General features: G+C 51.3%; 1 long non-coding RNA gene across 2 annotated transcripts; it reads right to left on the bottom strand.

Moving 5' to 3' along the window:
• Positions 1 to 487: 487 nt before the first annotated feature.
• Positions 488 to 2,193, bottom strand: LOC148378102 (uncharacterized). Of its 2 annotated transcripts, XR_015856191.1 has the most exons (4): positions 2,140 to 2,193; positions 1,024 to 1,094; positions 783 to 887; positions 488 to 638 (listed from the first exon to the last, which is right to left on the bottom strand). It is a non-coding gene; the product is annotated as an uncharacterized LOC148378102 (long non-coding RNA). The 2 variants fall into 2 exon arrangements; XR_015856190.1 differs by lacking the exon at positions 2,140 to 2,193 and having other exon boundaries at positions 1,024 to 1,375.
• Between the last annotated feature and the right edge of the window lie 8,166 nt (positions 2,194 to 10,359).

The following is a 10,359-nucleotide window of genomic DNA, read 5'->3' as shown; positions in this document are numbered from 1 at the left end:
GACGCCAAGCGACTCCGCCCAGCGCCTTTCTTTCCGTCACCTTTTCGGCCAACTGCTGATTGCTCTGACGCAGCAGCTGCTTCTCCTCCACCCACTTGACATTCTAGAAGAGACAAACGCGTGGACAGCTTTGGAATGTTGTGTCATTTTCATCCACAAATTCTTTGGTTGACTGGAAAATGACATTTGCTTTTCTCCGCATTTTCCCAGCCACGTTCGGGGGGGGGGGGGGGGGGGGGGGGTTGGTCCAGTAATGCCAGACGAATGAGTGACTGAAGAATGTAGCTATTTTGTCTGAGAAAAAGGTGTGCTCATTGATGAGCTTACCTGTCCTTGTTGCTTCAGCGCTGACTCCAGATCTGCTACTCTGCTTTGATAGTGACCCATTTCTACCATCAGCTTTTCTCTGGTCTGAAAGGAGGAGGAGGGAGGCTCCTCCTCCTCCTTTCAGACCAGAGAACACCCGAGGCTGGGTGAGAACGGGGAGGCTGCGACCCGGCCGGGGGTTGCGGAAAGGGGCGCCACCTTGATCTCCTTCTCGGCGTCGTAGTCCCCTTCGCTGGTCTGGGCTAGCAGAGCGTAGGCTCGTTGCAGCGCTTGATATTCTTGCGTCAGCTGGCGGTAGCGAAGCTCCGCCTCTTCATGCACACACCAATGCAACACAGCACTAGTACCAGAATCAGTCAGACCGGCGACAAAGCACCCGCGACGCAAAGACGAGTCCGATTCCAGGCTGAAGAGGAATGTTTGGTGCCAATACGCTGGCAGAAATGGCGGGCTACCTCTTCGGGTTCCGTGTCGGGGGTTCTGTCGGTGTGAAAAGACAAGGACGATCCGTCCGAGTCCACCAACACGTCTTCGTCGTAGCCGTAAAATGTTTCGATGACCTGCGGGCGCGGAAGCAAACATCTCTCTGAACAAACTGAAGCGACACCTCACGATGAATCGACGAGAGGAACGATAGCGAGAAAAAGGCCATTTCATCTTGCGCAACACCAAGCAGCCGCAAACAAACAGACTCACCTTGCAGGACCTCACGCTTTGTTCCTCCTCAGAGATTCTGGACGTCGGTATCGTAGCAGCAAATCTCTCTCCTGTCGACACAAATAATCCGCCTTTGAGATTCTTTGGATGCAAAGGGAACGAACGGCTCCGGCGCAGAAACAAACGCGACTCACAATGACATTTCTGACATGAGCTCTTGTCTCCAGAGCCTGAAAAACACGTCACCGGCGATGATTGGAGGGACGCTCGTCTTTTCCAAAAGTGACAACTACAGGGTGTGTCAGGGTTTTCCAGATTATCTTTATCGTATCATTATGTTGCTTTGACTTTGACTGCAACCTGTAATAAATAATATTATTTATCCCTTATTTATCCCTATCGCTTATCCCTTCCTACACAAAGTCGTAAAACACCCCTTGCTATGTTTTGACTAGAGGTCAAGGGCTTCCTCTATTCAATCCACTCTTACACCCACCCTGTTTCTCTTAATTAAAATGCTCGTGCAGGAGCCGAGAGTCAGACTTCATTCGTACAACGGATGGACTCTCCACCTGCAGGTGTCCAAAAGAACTTACTTGTCTCCCGTGTGGTTCTTGCAAAATAAGTTGGAGCGAGCGCAACTCTAACAGGGTGCATTTTGCCACTAGCTGCCTACGGACAATGACGTCGCGCTCGCGGCTCATGGTTGACGGGCTGAGCAGCCGGGCAAGTCCGTCGTTTTCAGCGCACAGCGAGTGGCAAAGGCGCTGACAAAACGGGAGCTTTGAGCTGCTGAAAACGGCAAAACAAGTCTAAAGCGTGTTCAAACGCGTGCGCACAATGCTCCTGCTTGAAAGGTCGGAATTTAAGGGGCCAATTTTTTGGATGGCGGCCGCCGGCCAAGCTTTGGACGGAAAAGGTTTCCTGGCGACAGCGAGCGAGCGCGGCGCTGCCGTACGTGCACCGAGTCGCCTGCCTGAAGACCTTGGACAAGTCGTCGATGATGTGCCGCTGCTCCACAACTTGAAGGAACTCCATTTCACCGTCCTGCTGGCCGCAACCGCGGTCCAGGTCATTGAGCGAACTAGGCCTTCTCTGTGGAACACAAATGCAGTGGACTCTGTTGGCACGCCGCCGTTGTCCGCGTCGACTTACCAAGCTTGCCATCTCCTCGTTCTCCTGGGTGACAAAGCGCACTTTGTTTTCAAGGCGGCACAGCACCAGCGAGAGTTCTTCATTCTTCCTGCTCAGGCGTTTGTTTTTGTACAGGAGTGGCAGAAACTGGCTTTCTGTTTCTCTCAGTCGCTTTAGCTGCAAGCATGAAGTGCGGGATGTGAAAGACGCACAACACGCGGGCCAGAACGTATCCATTCCTTTTGCATCGGTTTGAACGGAATCGTGGCTTTGGCTCCCAATAAAAGACATCTACCAGGCAACCGACTCGCCGCGCCGCTCAACTAATAAGCAAGCGCAATGGGTGCCTCGCTGGATGGCGCGCATCAAACGTAGCGCAAACCTTCAAGCGTGCCGTCAATAAATTACCAGTTCATTGCGCTCTTCAGAAAGCAGGGCGTTTCGATCCTCCAGTTTCCTGATGACTGCGCTGAGCTCAGCGATTTTCAGATGAAACCGTCGCGTGTCCCGATCCTCCTGAGACTGAAAACGCCCCGCAACACACACACACAAGCACTCGTTCAAAGTTCAAAACTGTTTTTGTGCTACCTTCCTCCAGCAACGAACTAAGTCATGCGTACTGCAAGTGTGTGATGAGGTGGCTTACGCAATGAAGAGGATTGCTAGTAGCGGCGTTGACCCCACTTCCAGGGTAGTTTAGGCCCGCCCTTTGGGAATCCCTCAGGGCAGCGATCTGCTGCTCGGCAGCCTGAGTCTGCAGCTGAAGGCGGTGGACGTGGCCGGCCCCAGGGCTTCATCCAAAACACTAACCGCTCTGTCTTTCAGCTTGATCTCATCCGTCTGGATGTACAAACGGGGAGCGCTCAGGCAGGCGGGCAAACTCATTTGCCAGAATTGTGACAAAAACAAAGAGAGCAACCGGCCAATTTTTTTCTTGAATCGACTAGAACACCTTTGCTGTGACAAAAGCGAAGCGAGCAACCGGACATTTTCTTCTTGTGAAATAGAATAGAATAGAATGCCTTAGGTGTCATTGCACTGCAGGTATACAACGAAATTGGGAACATAGCCACGCACCGCGCATCTGATCAGTCCTACCAGTCGGCGGATCTCCCTCTCGCAGTCTCTCTTGGTTCGGCTCAGCTCCTCCCGATGCTGGTGATGAGCCGATCGGAGCTCGGCCGCTCGGGACTGCCAGGCCTGCTGGGCCGCTGCCAGGGCTTCTTCCGCGCTCCTGGTGGAGGCGACACCGCTCGGTCTCCCGACACCGCCGCGTCTCCTCCACCTCCGCCAGCAAAGCGCCCCCCCTCCTCACCTGAGCAGACATTGCGCCACACCTGGCCGTTGAGACCGCAACGGAGCGCCGCGACGCTTACTGGGGACAAGCTACACAATACGGTAGCGGCCGCATCGAAGCCCGACGTGGCGTGCGGATAGTCAGACACGGATAGAGCGGATCACCTTGTCCATGGAGCCGTCCCTCAGGCTGAGGACCAAGGCATTCAGTCGCTGGATCTCTCCATCTTTGATTTTGATCACTCTCATCAGCTCCATTTCATGCTGCCGCAGTAATGTCTCCCTGGTAATGGCTAACTCTTTCTGCTTCTCCTCATGGAGTTTGCTTTTGAGTTCCGTCATGGCGGCGGTGGCACGGTGGTGCTCCGCCCGCAGGTCCTGACTTCTCTCTCTCTCCAGACAGCTGACCTGACATGACTTAGACTTAGACTTAGACAAACTTTATTGTCATCTTGTCTGCACATGGTGCATACAAAACGAAATTCCGTTGCATACGTCTTACAACAAAGTAGTGATATTGCAGTTGAATAGAAGTAACATATCCTATGAAAATATATATATATACATATACTATATATATATATATATATATTAAAAATAAGTATAAAGTGCAGCAGTGATAATTATGCAATAGTGCAAGTAGGCAAAACAGTATTCAAGAGTGTGCAGAGGAATGCTAAACCATGTATTAAACTTCTATTTAAAGGGTTTATACAAGTTCAGTAAAGTTGGTAGTGCGAGATAGTGCAAGATAGAGGTCCGTAGTGTCATAAAGTACAGTTCTGTGAATGTGTGATGCAGAGTTCAGTTTAGAGCTCAACAGTTCTAGTGTTCAACAGTCTGATGACAGCAGGGAAAAAGCTGTTGCAGAACCTGGTGGACCTGCAGCGGATGCTGCAAACCTCTTCCCAGAGGGCAGCAGGGAGAACAGTCCATGGTGGGGGTGTGATGGGTCATTGATGATGTTACGGGCACGGGACATGCAGCGCTGAGATGAAATGTCCTGAATGGAGGGAAGAGGAGCCCCTATGATCCTCTCTGCTGTCCTCACCACTCTCCTCACGTTCTTCCAATCGGAGGCGGTGCAGCCTCCACACCATACAGAGAGACAGCTTGTCAGAATGCTCTCTATGGTGCTCCTGTAGAACGTCCTCATGATGGGTGGGGGCAGGTGGGCTCTCCTCATCCTCCGCAGGAAGTACAAGCGCTTCTGTGCCCTCTTGACCAGTGCCGTAGTGTTCATAGTCCAGGTGAGGTCTTCTGTGATGTGGACCCCCAGGAATTTGGTGGTGCTGACCACCTCCACAGCTGAGCTGTTGATGATCAGTGGAGCGTGGTGAGGCTGTTTTTTCCTGAAGTCGACGACGATCTCCTTCATCTTCTCCTCATTCAGGATCAGGCTGTTTTCTCTGCACCAGCCCACCAGCTGCTCCACCTCCTCTCTGTAGTCCAGGTCGTTGTTGTCTCTGATGAGCCCCACCACCGTTGTGTCGTCTGCTGACTTCACGATGTGATTGGTGGTGAACCTGAGGACGCAGTCGTGTGTCATCAGGGTGAACAGCAGGGGGCTCAGGACGCAGCCCTGAGGGGAGCCTGTGCTGAGGGTGATGACATCAGAGGTGTTCTGTCCGACCCGGACTGACTGAGGTCTGTTGGTGAGGAAGTCTAGCAGCCAGTTGCGAAGGGGGGTGTTGAAGCCCAGGTGTTCCAATTTTCCTACCAGATGCTGTGGGATGATGGTGTTAAACGCTGAGCTGAAGTCCAGGAACAGCATCCGCACATGGGTGTTCTTCTCCTCCAGGTGAGCCAGGCTCAGGTGAAGAACGGAGGAGATGGCGTCCTGAGTGGAGCGGTTTTGCCGGTCGGCAAACTGGAACGGGTCAAATAATAGGGGGAGTCTGGAAACGATGTGACCTTTAAGCAGCCTTTCGAAGCACTTCATCATAACCGGAGTCAGTGCAACAGGCCGGTAATCATTAAATGAGGTGATTTGAGGTTTCTTCGGCACCGGAATGATGGAGGCAGTCTTAAAGCACGCCGGCACTGTGGCTTGGCCCAGCGAGGTGTTAAAAATGTCTGTGATGACCCCAGCCAGATGACTTGCACATTCCCTGAACACACGCCCAGGAATGTTGTCGGGGCCAGGGGCCTTACAGGGGTTGACTCTCCTCAGGGTCTTCAACACATCGGCGGAGTCAAGGCAGAGTACCTCCTCTTTCTGATGGGGGACAGTTTTAACTGCTGGAGTGCCGTTTAGTGCCTCGAACCTCCCAAAGAAGTTATTTAGACCATTTAGAAAGTCAGCATCAACTACACCCACCGGGGGGGGGGGGGAGTTGTAGTCTGTAATCGCCCGTATGCCTTGCCACATACTCCTGATGTTTTTGACGTCGTGGAAACGATCCTGAAATTTTCGACTGTGGTCTCGCTTCGCTATCCTGATGGCACGGTTCAAGTTGGCTCTCGCTGTCCTCAGTGTCTCCTTGTCGCCAGACTTGAAGGCAGAGTTCCGCGCTCGTAGCGTTTGACGTACCTCCTCAGTCATCCAGGGTCGTTGGTTGCCCCGGGTGATGATATTCTTAGTGGTGCTGACGTCCTCGGTGCATTTGTTGATGTAGGCTGACACAGTCATGGCACACGCATGTCTAATCTACATCGGGAAATCTGGGAGGGAGGGAGGTAGGCAGGCAGGGAGGCAGGCAGGGAGGCAGGCAGTGTCTGTCTGTTGAGGTTTTCACCTTGTTCTTCTCCTGCTGAAGTTCTAACTGGACGTCCATCAGTTTGGTTCTCAGCTCGTCATTGGCGGCCTGAAGGGCGTCCGTTCGCTCCGCCTTGGCCCGCCCTGCCGGAGCTCGTTTGGACATCTCTTACTCGAGTCTCGCCCGGTCGTCAGTCAGAGATCACAACATTTGTACCTGGAGAGCACAAACGCAGCGCTGTTTTCCACTGGCTTCGAACTCAACTTCAATCGGTACCGTAACTTACAACATCATAAACATAGAACTAGCTTGACTTATTCATTGAATAAATGCATTTGGTTCTTCAAAACTGCATCACGCAACATAGCGTGACCGAGACGGCCGTTATCCACCTGCGTGAAGTTATTTGGTGAAATGAATGAGATGTTTAAGACACCATCGTTCTGTCTCTCTGTAGATGAAGGGAAATAATCGATTGCTGAAGGTCCAAAGGTGTTGTGATAAACAAATAAACATATTAGTGATTAGTGACATATTTGTGATAAACATATTAGGCAGGATAATCACATATGTTAACTTGACTGCCCACACTGTATTTATTTATGGTTATTTGTTAAATCGAGTACTGTTAGACATGAAATAGGAAGTGTTTAACATAAATGGAAGACGAAAGGGGTACTCACCATTGTAGCTCCTGCTGGTCAATGATACGAGCCTCTTCTTGCAGTGGAAAACATACAGCCAACAAACACCGTGGAACCTAAAGGAATGAAATTAAACATTAACATTTAGCCTCAACCAACATTCACAGATACAACGCAACGCAAACTACACAAACGTAAATCTTTTTAAACACAATGAGTTGTACTTACCGTGTACGCTCTAGACGGTCCACTTGCAAGCAGAAAATAAAGATATTTCTGTTGATAAGCGTCGTGTTTGTATCCGGTGTCTCGCTCAAGGCCATTGCGCCCACAGATTTGAATTTTGGCGAGAGTTCAGCCTATTGACGTCATTTCCGCGGTGTAATACCCGCATATCTGAAACGGCAAAGTTAAGAGTAGAGTTAAATAAAGTTTTTAGTCAACGCAATAATTTACAACCGTTGACCAGTCGAAATAATCGTCGAAATTTGGCGTCTGTGGCTGGAAGCAGACGCCGAGTTCGACGTTCCTCCCAAACGCCAAACTCCCTCGCTTTTCAGGGCTAAAAAAAAAACAGTTGTAATTACCTTGTACGCTCTAGACGGTCAAGTTGCAAGCTGAAAACAAAAATATTTGCCTTGTTAGTCATCGTGTTACTAACCGCTGTGTCTTGTTTGCCAGAATTGCCGCTTTCCTACTTCCTGTTGCAAGCCACGCCCACGGAGTATAATTTTGCCGTGAGTTCCGCCTATTGACGTCATGTCCGCGTCACATGACTGCGACGTAATATTATCTAAAACTGTTTGTGCGGTATTGTGTTGTTCTGTGCGGTGTTGTGTTATTCTGTGCGGCGTCGTGTTGTTCTGTGCGGCGTCGTGTTGTTCAGTGCGACGTCGTGTTGTTCAGTGCGGCATGGTGTTGTTCAGTGCGGCATGGTGTTGTTCAGTGCGGCATGGTGTTGTTCAGTGCGGCATAATGTTGTTCAGTGCGGCATAATGTTGTTCAGTGCGGCATGGTGTTGTTCAGTGCGCCATGGTGTTGTTCAGTGCGGCATGGTGTTGTTCAGTGCGGCATAATGTTGTTCAGTGCGCCATAATGTTGTTCAGTGCGGCATGGTGTTGTTCAGTGCGGGATGGTGTTGTTCAGTGCAGGATGGTGTTGCTCAGTGCGGCATGGTGTTGTTCAATGCGGCATGGTGTTGTTCAGTGCGGGATGGTGTTGTTCAGTGCGGCATGGTGTTGTTCAGTGCGGCACAATGTTGTTCAGTGCGGCATGGTGTTGTTCAGTGCGGCATGGTGTTGTTCAGTGCGGCATGGTGTTGTTCAGTGCGGCATGGTGTTGTTCAGTGCGGAATGGTGTTGTTCAGTGCGGCATGGTGTTGTTCAGTGCGGGATGGTGTTGTTCAATGCGGGATCTTGTTGTACAGTGCGGGGTGGTGTTGTTCAGTGCAGGATGGTGTTGTTCAGTGCGGCATGGTGTTGTTCAATGCGGCATGGTGTTGTTCAGTGCGGGATGGTGTTGTTCATTGCGGCATGGTGTTGTTCAGTGCGGCATGGTGTTGTTCAGTGCGGCATGGTGTTGTTCAGTGCGGCATGGTGTTGTTCAGTGCGGCATAATGTTGTTCAGTGCGGCATGGTGTTGTTCAGTGCGGGTAGGTGTTGTTCAGTGCAGGATGGTGTTGTTCAGTGCGGCATGGTGTTGTTCAGTGCAGCATAGTGTTGTTCAGTGCAGCATGGTGTTGTTCAGTGCGGCATGGTGTTGTTCAGTGCGGCATGGTGTTGTTCAATGCGGCATGGTGTTGTTCAATGCGGGATCGTGTTGTTCAGTGCGGGGTGGTGTTGTTCAGTGCAGGATGGTGTTGTTCAGTGCGGCATGGTGTTGTTCAATGCGGCATGGTGTTGTTCAGTGCTGGATGGTGTTGTTCATTGTGGCATGGTGTTGTTCAGTGCGGCATGGTGTTGTTCAGTGCGGCATGGTGTTGTTCAGTGCGGCATGGTGTTGTTCAGTGCGGCATGGTGTTGTTCAGTGCGGGATGGTGTTGTTCAATGCGGGATGGTGTTGTACAGTGCGGGGTGGTGTTGTTCAGTGCAGGATGGTGTTGTTCAGTGCGGCATGGTGTTGTTCAATGCGGCATGGTGTTGTTCAGTGCGGGATGGTGTTGTTCATTGCGGCATGGTGTTGTTCAGTGCGGCATGGTGTTGTTCAGTGCGGCATGGTGTTGTTCAGTGCGGCATGGTGTTGTTCAGTGCGGCATAATGTTGTTCAGTGCGGCATGGTGTTGTTCAGTGCGGGTAGGTGTTGTTCAGTGCAGGATGGGGTTGTTCAGTGCGGCATGGTGTTGTTCAATGCGGCATGGTGTTGTTCAGTGCGGGATGGTGTTGTTCAGTGCGGGATGGTGTTGTTCAGTGCGGCATGGTGTTGTTCCGTGCGGCATGGTGTTGTTCAGTGCGGGATGGTGTTGTTCATTGCGGCATGGTGTTGTTCAGTGCGGCATGGTGTTGTTCAATGCGGCATGGTGTTGTTCAATGCGGCATGGTGTTGTTCAATGCGGGATCGTGTTGTTCAGTGCGGGGTGGTGTTGTTCAGTGCAGGATGGTGTTGTTCAGTGCGGCATGGTGTTGTTCAATGCGGCATGGTGTTGTTCAGTGCTGGATGGTGTTGTTCATTGTGGCATGGTGTTGTTCAGTGCGGCATGGTGTTGTTCAGTGCGGCATGGTGTTGTTCAGTGCAGGATGGTGTTGTTCAGTGCGGCATGGTGTTGTTCAATGCAGGATCGTGTTGTTCAGTGCAGCATAATGTTGTTCAGTGCAGCATGGTGTTGTTCAGTGCGGCATGGTGTTGTTCAATGCGGCATGGTGTTGTTCAGTGCGGGATGGTGTTGTTCAGTGCGGCATGGTGTTGTTCAGTGCGGCATGGTGTTGTTCAGTGCGACATAATGTTGTTCAGTGCGGCATAATGTTGTTCAGTGCGGCATGGTGTTGTTCAGTGCGGCATGGTGTTGTTCAGTGCGGCATGATGTTGTTCAGTGCGGCATGGTGTTGTTCAGTGCAGGATGGTGTTGTTCAGTGCGGCATGGTGTTGTTCAATGCGGCATGGTGTTGTTCAGTGCGGGATGGTGTTGTTCAGTGCAGGATGGTGTTGTTCAGTGCGGCATGGTGTTGTTCAGTGCGGAATGGTGTTGTTCAGTGCGGCATGGTGTTGTTCAGTGCGGCATGGTGTTGTTCAGTGCAGGATGGTGTTGTTCAATGCGGGATGGTGTTGTTCAGTGCGGGATGGTGTTGTTCAGTGCAGGATGGTGTTGTTCAGTGCGGCATGGTGTTGTTCAATGCGGCATGGTGTTGTTCAGTGCAGGATGGTGTTGTTCAGTGCGGCATGGTGTTGTTCAATGCGGTATGGTGTTGTTCAATGCGGCATGGTGTTGTTCAGTGCGGCATGGTGTTGTTCAGTGCGGCATAATGTTGTTCAGTGCGGCATGGTGTTGTTCAGTGCGGCATGGTGTTGTTCAGTGCAGCGTAATGTTGTTCAGTGCGGCATGGTGTTGTTCAGTGCGGAATGCTGTTGTTCAGTGCGGCATGGTGTTGTTCAGTGCGGGATGGTGTTTT

The sequence above is a fragment of the Syngnathus floridae genome, unplaced genomic scaffold (assembly GCF_059516105.1).
Source record: "Syngnathus floridae isolate MCC-2025c unplaced genomic scaffold, RoL_Sflo_1.0 HiC_scaffold_65, whole genome shotgun sequence".
In the NCBI taxonomy this organism is placed as follows: Eukaryota; Metazoa; Chordata; class Actinopteri; order Syngnathiformes; family Syngnathidae; genus Syngnathus; species Syngnathus floridae.
Note: the sequence above shows the minus strand (reverse complement) of the source record. Positions and strands in the feature narration are given on the sequence as shown.